At 40.8% G+C, this 7,643-nt stretch overlaps 1 long non-coding RNA gene across 6 annotated transcripts in view; it reads left to right on the top strand.

Moving 5' to 3' along the window:
* Positions 1–1,176: 1,176 nt before the first annotated feature.
* LOC127491558 (uncharacterized) overlaps positions 1,177–7,643 on the top strand; it is a 208,921-nt gene continuing 202,454 nt past the window's right edge. For 4 of the 6 annotated variants that reach the window (XR_011387084.1, XR_011387086.1, XR_011387087.1 and 1 more), the window contains exon 1: positions 1,177–1,467. This is a non-coding gene — a long non-coding RNA (uncharacterized lncRNA). The remainder of the gene's footprint in view (positions 1,468–7,643) is intronic. The other 2 variants (XR_007920270.2, XR_007920269.2) reach the window with 2 other exon arrangements.

Here is a 7,643-nt window from a genome sequence, read left to right as displayed (position 1 = left end):
CATTCTACATTTGAGAGTTAGTACGTTAGTTGTTTCCTGGCTGGGGTCCAGCTTCTGTTAGCTGTGCGGAGCTTTTCAGGTTATTACTGTAGCTTACAGTGAAATGATTCAACGTGAAAACCACAGAGATCCCCAGAGCAAGTCAGGGACTTATCTAATAAATTTAGCCTCCCTCTCCCCATTGTCTGATTTGCTCTTGCAACTCCCACTTGTTCACAAAAAATGATGTGTGTTTGCCCTTCTTGCAGCCTCCTGGAATGTGCCTGGGAGGGGGGTCACTCTGTCATGGTTCCCTACATATTGCCAGGGACCCTGTCTTCGTGCCCATATAGCCTGATCTGGGCCTCTGAGTTTTGTCAAATTGGAAAGGAACCGTAAGAAATCAATGAGGCTGCTTGGTGTGGGGTTGCCTAATGGTAGAGTTCCACAGTGAAAAGTGACATGGTGGCTCAAAAAGATTGGGGGCCACTCTTGAGAAATCGACCAGGGAGAGAAGGGAGAAGAGATCTGCTTATTCCAGGAGATACACTGGCCAAACTGCTTGGAAGATAGTAGGCATTCTATTTGTCGAGAGTGAGATAAGCTATGGTTCCTCATGAGTGTTTCATTTACTTATCATTTATTAATGCATCCAAGTCGTTTAAGCATGTGCATGTCTGTTGGTAATGTAGGCACTGTGGAGGAGACATCTGAGCTCATTCTCAAAGAGAGTTTTAATTGTCCTGGGCAGTGAGATTTAAAGATTCAACTTATGAATTAAATAACAGGAAATGGGTTGTGATCTCTTAGCTTTTTCAGACCTAATGTCTGTTTGAGTTTTTCAAATAAAAGATAGTTTTACATTTAGCACAATTTTTGGAGACTTCTCTCATCACACTTAGCACTTTCTAACACAGTATGCTGCTTATTTCTTTGCTCTATTCATGATTGCCTGTCTCTGCCTGCGAAAATCTCAGCCCCACAAGGAGAGAGGTTGCTGTCCACTTTGTTTGCTGATGTAGTCCAGGTACCTAAAACAGTGTTTGGAAGGTGACAGGTCCTCAGTGAAGGCTTGGTATATGTTGAATTGATGGCGCCTTATAATTCACAGGTGAAAATACTGCCAAAATCTTTCTTACTTCCTGCTTGCTTAACTACAATATTCGGGGTAGAATATAAATTTTTGTGGTTTGTCATATTGAATCACTCTCATTTCTGGAGTTTTTATGCTGCCCTTAGGGCTCACTGAGGTGGGGTGAGGAGTGTGGACTACTAAATACTCGTGTTTTCTGCACTCTGGATAAAGGTCTTTAAGGAGAAGGACTTTTTTACTCCAGAGTTTGTGTCTTCTCTGATATCAGCTGTGTGGAGATTCTTTCTCACCACCCCCAAGCACCGCTTCTTCCTGCTTCTGATTCTTGACCTACTCAGAGGACTTGGAAAATCCAGAGAAGAAGCCTGCTGGACCTGAATTGGAAATAAGACCAAGTAAGTAAGAATTAACCTTGAGAGCTTATTTTCTGATTTCTAATTATCTCAGCAATCTCACTTAGGAGAACATGAAGACTAAGGAGCGGCCTCTTAGCAAAATTTGTTCAAGCTCATGTGTTTGGTCAATCAAAGGGAGAGAATTTTGGCCAAAGTCTGCCTAGATTCAGAGTGAGTACTCTGTCTCACACTTTGCTTCCATGAGAATCTGGAAATGTGTCCTTATAAGTAATATGTATGACATTTCATTCATGAAACTTACTTAATGGCAACTAGGAGTTCATGGTACTTTTATTTTCTAGTTCTTACTAATTTTTTCTTTCTAAAAAAATGCCTCTTTTATAAAGTTGAGGTTGTGGGTGGCTAAATTCTAGTTAGTCACTTTATAGTATAAGTCAATGAGTGGTGCATATCTTTGTTTCTGGAAGACATTGAAGGATCATTTAGAAAGTCAGTTTTCAGATTCATACTTGAGTCTAGCACAACATTCTCTCTATTTGTATAAATATCTCCTTTCAGCATAGGGAAGCTGCCTATGATTGTACTAGTGATGTAGCCTTGAGTAAAAATCTATAGGACCAGTTCCTTCATGCTTTTCCATACTGGAAGGCAACCCTCCCTCCTAAGAAGAACTGTTATGTATCTGTCCCTGGTGTTACTTTAAAGGTTTAAGGGAAAAAAATTAATTAGGAAGCTCTGCACAGTGAGCTGGAAAAATGAAAAAGAAAATGACTTAATGAGACCAGAGAAATAACACCATTTTTATCATAAAAAATCTAAACAAGCCTTTCCCAAGTTTCCCTTGGAGAAGGTTCTTCACGTAGAATGGCCCCAGCTTGACTCCTAGGCTTGAGATCCATTCTCTGTGGAAACTCTTCCCTCAGTCCCCAAGGGTCTAACAGCAACCAATAGCCCCGAGGCTTGGGAGCAAACACTTTGAGCTGGAAAAACAAACAAAACTTTTACTTACACCAAGTGCAAGGGGTCAGGTTTCCTCTCACCATTTCTAGCATAGGATTTTGCCCTTAATAATTATGCCTGGCTTCAGACTGAACTAAAGAATTCAATGGCTTATTTTTCTGTGGCCAGAACTATCATCCCGTGATTCCTACTCTCTTCTTTTATCTTCGCTTCCTCTCCCCTTTCCCAGTGTTGCCCTTGTTTTTCAGACAATTTGGCTTCAGACTGTTGGACTCTACTTCTAAGAGGTTGTTTTCTTACCAACTTCCTATTGGCCATCCTTTGGTGGCAGGTGGTCCTTTAGGGCTAACATCGGAGAAGCTTTCCTTCTCCCAGGGCAGTGGGAAGGGAGGTGCAACATCAGATTCAGAGGGCACATTCAATGACTTTAGAAGAAGTTCTTGGCTGATAGATACAGACACAAGGGAACTCTCAGAACACCAGTGTCTCTGATACCATTTACTGACCAAATCCTTCATCAAGTCATGCCTTCAATCTCCCAAGAACACATTCCATGGCTCTACTTATTGAGGCTTAGAGGTAAATAAACGCAAGGCTTCCACTCCTTTCTGGAATGCATCTTCCTTTCTTCACTGAGTTAATGTCTACTCACACTTTACATTTTAGCCCAGCTATCACCTCTTCAAAAAAAATGTTTGGACCTTATTCTGCAGAGGATGGGGGAATACAGAAATATTTTAGGTAGAGTAGAGGTCTTAAGAGGACCTCTATGCTCTGGTGCTTGGATAGATCCCAACTTGCATCCCCGGCTACTGGAGGGAAGTCAGGACATTCCCATTACTTGTTGGCTTTTGGGAACAAGTCACTAGGAGAAATGGACATCCCAGAAAAGATGGAGCTGTGTCCTTCAGGGCCATGTGGAAGTGAATGAAAAAAAAAATTGTAATAGTAATAAAGGCAAATATGTACTTCTGTTTCAAAGGCCAGGATTTTAAAAACTCATCTTTCATTTTCTGTGAGTGGGAGGGAGAAAATATTGTAGGTGCTTGGGAGGCACCCGGGGGACCACAGCCCAGGGTGGCACTGTTCCTGCTTCTCCTCTCTGCAGAGGAAGCACAGAGATGGTGCTGCACTTTGTATTGCGGTCACTAGGACTGTTCACTTTTTAAACCTTACCATAGTGCTTGGTCTTCAGGAGACTGCACACAGAAGAAATTCTAAGAAAATAATTCAAGAGAAAGGAAATGCATTGTATTTCACCATGGAACTAATTTTGTGATTCAATCATCCTGATTTAATTAGGACTCCCTTGAAGTTTCTCCTTCTGGGATTCTAAACACTTGCCTCTTGTTCTTCTGAAGCAGTCCTTCTCCTTTTACACACCAGCTTTTAATTGTTTCACTTGCCAAGCTGACTCCTGACTCTTAGCTCAGGATTACTTCAAATCCTCTCTTCTGAGCAACTGCTGCTCAGTATCCCTAACCCTGACTTGCCTCACCAGGCTCTCCTGTATCTCTCAGTTCCTGGGCCAGATCTGTGGGAAGATGTCACCAAACTCATTTAATTCTCAGCACCCTCAGTAACTCCCCAGTCTTGGTTCAGGGCGAGGAAGCACCTCTTGGGAGCAGAGCTAAAGAATTGAGCTTTGCCTCTGGACAGAATGATGGTTCTTCACATGGGACTCCCTAAACAGGGTGGCAATGTGTGACCAATTGGGAAATGAATGACCTTTGACTCTTCCTCACATCAAGTTGTTCCCAATCTTATTTCCCATCCATTTTAAAATACTAAAACTTGGGTTCGACTCCCAGTTATATCACAATGTGTAGTATATGCACTTTGAACAAGTTCTTTCTGGACTTTTCCCTTATTCATAAGAACAGGATCCTGCCAACTTCCAGCCCTGTTGTCTGTAAGAATCAAACGTTATGGTACATTTACAGGTACTTTGCAAGCTATAGAGTACCATGAAAATATGAAGGCCTTAGTTAATGGTGTCTAAACCTTGGTAACTTGCAGCACTGCTTATTTGTTAGTCACTATGAGGCACTGAAATCTCTCCAAATACTGTGTGTTTGTTTCTCTTCTCCCCAAAAGGCCCTGTGTATTTTCCCTTGGGTTTGTATTTCCTTCCTTTAGCAATACATCCAGATATTCACTCTTATATATACTATTTAACTAATAAAAAGAAAGATGGTTGCTTGGCATAATATGTGCTGTATATGATTAATATGATAAACTTCTGAATAATTTGAAAACCATGTATATTAATGAACAAATAGAAGAAAGTGTACCTTGATAGTTTGTGGAGATCAAAAGGCCATGGATTCCCATTCTTTTCCTCCCTCTGGTTTGCTTGTTCTTTGGTTTAGGCCAGCATTTCCAAAGGTGTTATGTAGGAACTAAAGAGCTTGGATGCTATAAAAGATCATATTTATTATTCATTCTTTGGACCAGTGTCTTTCCACTCTAGAAGACAACGCCCCTCTGCCATGATTCCCGATGGAAGCTTGGACCAAGTCTACCCAAGATGATTGGCAGGCCCCAGGCCACTGGGCAGGTTTGGATTTAAGTCAGATTCACCTCAAGGGATGTTCCTCATGCAATCTCCTTCCTCAACTTACTTCCTCCCTCTCTGGTATTAAACACGAGAGGATGTTTGAGCTGAGATGGCTCTCAGGAATCTACAGTTACTATTGTGTGAATAAAAACTCTAATTTCTCATTCTGTGCTATGGTCCTTCCTTTGTTGCCAAATTATCTTGATTGCACTAAAAACTGATTCAGATTTTTCATCTGTGATCCTGATTTGGAAGAAGACTATTATGAGTGATAAAGGGTGAGGATGCCAACAGTTCAATTTCACAGAAAAAAATTGTTTTAACTTTCCTGGCTGGGAGGGCAAAGCAGATGTATAAGACAAAAAGAGGAAGAAAATGAATGGTTGCATTAAGAGATACCTTGACAAATGGTGAACATTTCCCATGTACTTGATCTTCAGAGGATTCAAGGACAAGCACAGAGAGATTTAATGTGATTCTGAAAAGTTAAGGAGCCTGGGAAACTAATAAGATACAGTCCACAGGGACACATCTTGGTCTGGAAAATGATTTTTTTTCTATATACTCCTCTGACACTTTCGCTATCTTATAGTTACTTTTGTTTTTGTGAATATGTGAAATATTCAATCAGCACAAATAGCTTTGAAGTCTGTCTAGTCATTCATTCACTAGATAGAAGAATACCTCTAAAACCAGGGCACGGGGAATTCAAGGAGCTGAGTCTTTCCTTTACAGAATTTGTAATCTAGAAAATCAAATCAAATCATCCCAATACAAGATAGAATGTAAAGCAAACAAGAAAAAAATGGTTGGATCATAAAGAAGAGGGAAAGCAATTTTTGCTTTACTCTCTTACCTTGCTGCCCACAGTGTCAGCCAGTGTAGTCTTAAAGACATGGCTTTGAACCAGACTGATGCGTTCAGTTCTCCACTCCATCACTCTTTGACTAGGCCACCTTGGGAAGATTATTTGCCCTCTTTAAGTCTCAATCTTCTAATGTGTAAGACAGGAAAATAATAATAATGATAGTAGTGATATCTGCTTCTAATGTTGAGGACTGCATAAGGCAGTGGCTTTAAAGAGCCTAGAAGACAGTGTGGTACACAGCACATCTTAAAAAATAAAATGAATTGTGTCTGCAGTCACAACTTCCCCTTACTCCTGATGTTCCTGTCTGAGTCAGTGACATCCTTGTTGTTGGGGTAATGATGTTTGAACCTCAGGAATTTTCCCTCTGCCTTCTATATCTAGCTGCCAAGCTGTGTGTGGCTTCTCCTCACGACCTCTCTGGAACACTCATTCCTCTCTGAGCTGCCATCAGACTGTAGCCCACTTTTAACACTAACTACCAGTCAGCATTTTGTATTAGTCTGCTCCACACTCTTCTACTCATCTCTAATAATCCCTGTATGAGGTGGGTACTCTTATTTTCACATCCTTTTACAGATGGGAAGCTCTTAGTTCAGGTCACTCTACCAAAGTACCACAGAGCTTGGGTTGCTTATTAACAACTGATATTTACTTCTCACAGTTCTGGAAACTGGAGCTTTGAGGTGAAGGTGCTATCATGGTCTGGTTCTAGTGGAGACCCTCTGCAGGGTTGCAGACTAGTCTACATCTCCCTGGCTCCTCCTCCATGCAGACAGCCTTAGAAGGGCACAGATCTTATTGCTGAGAGCATCACTCTCATACTCTAGTTACTTCCAAAGGTGCTTCTTAAACATCATCACACTGTAGGTTAGCATGTCAACAACATATGAGTGGTGGAGTGGGGTGGGACGTAGGGGTGCATTCAGTTTATGGCAAAAACTAAGGCATAAAGAAGTTCAATAGCCAGCTCAAGGTCACACATCTAGGAAATTCGGTCTCTAAGACTTGGACCAGATCCATCTGCTCAATGTGACCTTTACCATCCTCCCTCTATACAGCTCTGGAGAGGAAATGATAGTGTCTTTGCTCCCATAGCAAGCTGTTCTCAGTCCTCACTCCACTTGTCAAAATGCTTTCCAAGAATTAAGTTGATCTATGGCTATCCCAGTGAGACCCACACAGTGGAGCACACTGTTTGAAAATCCTGGCACCCAGCTTTCACTTCTGAGTTTAAGACTTGATTTTCCATTTTCTAGCTGTGTGGACTTGAACAAGTAACCTATCCCAGTTTCTACAATTTTAAAGTGGGGGTAACAATACTGCTACACTAGCAAGTTATTGTAAAAATTCAATGAGGCAATGCATATAAAGTGCTAAGGAAAATGCTTAATTCAATATAAACCTTCAACATGTACCTATGTTGGAAGAAAGAACAATATCTTCTGCTTCTTGCTTCATCATTGACCTAGCCCAGTGACTTAAACATAATTACCACTCAAAACTTGGATTGATTAGTATGGTGATGTTGCCATTATTCAGGATAAATTAAGTATATTATGCAATTAACAGTGAGAGAATCTTAGATTATATAGCAATAGAAAAATGCTAAAAGACTAGTAAGCCAAGCCATTTGAAATAAGAGCTTTTTATAGACTATCTAGTGCCCAATCTTTACAGTAGTATTTTTCTTTGTAGATAATAAGTACAGTGTTGACTAGTTGGGGATTATGAGATTTAGTCTATGCCAGGGCTGATTTAGAGCAATGGAAATGAGCTATGAATTGGAGCTGCTAAATAAGCAGTTCTACCTGGATGGGAGAAGAA

The sequence above is a fragment of the Oryctolagus cuniculus genome, chromosome 3, assembly GCF_964237555.1.
Source record: "Oryctolagus cuniculus chromosome 3, mOryCun1.1, whole genome shotgun sequence".
Taxonomy (NCBI): domain Eukaryota; kingdom Metazoa; phylum Chordata; class Mammalia; order Lagomorpha; family Leporidae; genus Oryctolagus; species Oryctolagus cuniculus.
Note: the sequence above shows the minus strand (reverse complement) of the source record. Positions and strands in the feature narration are given on the sequence as shown.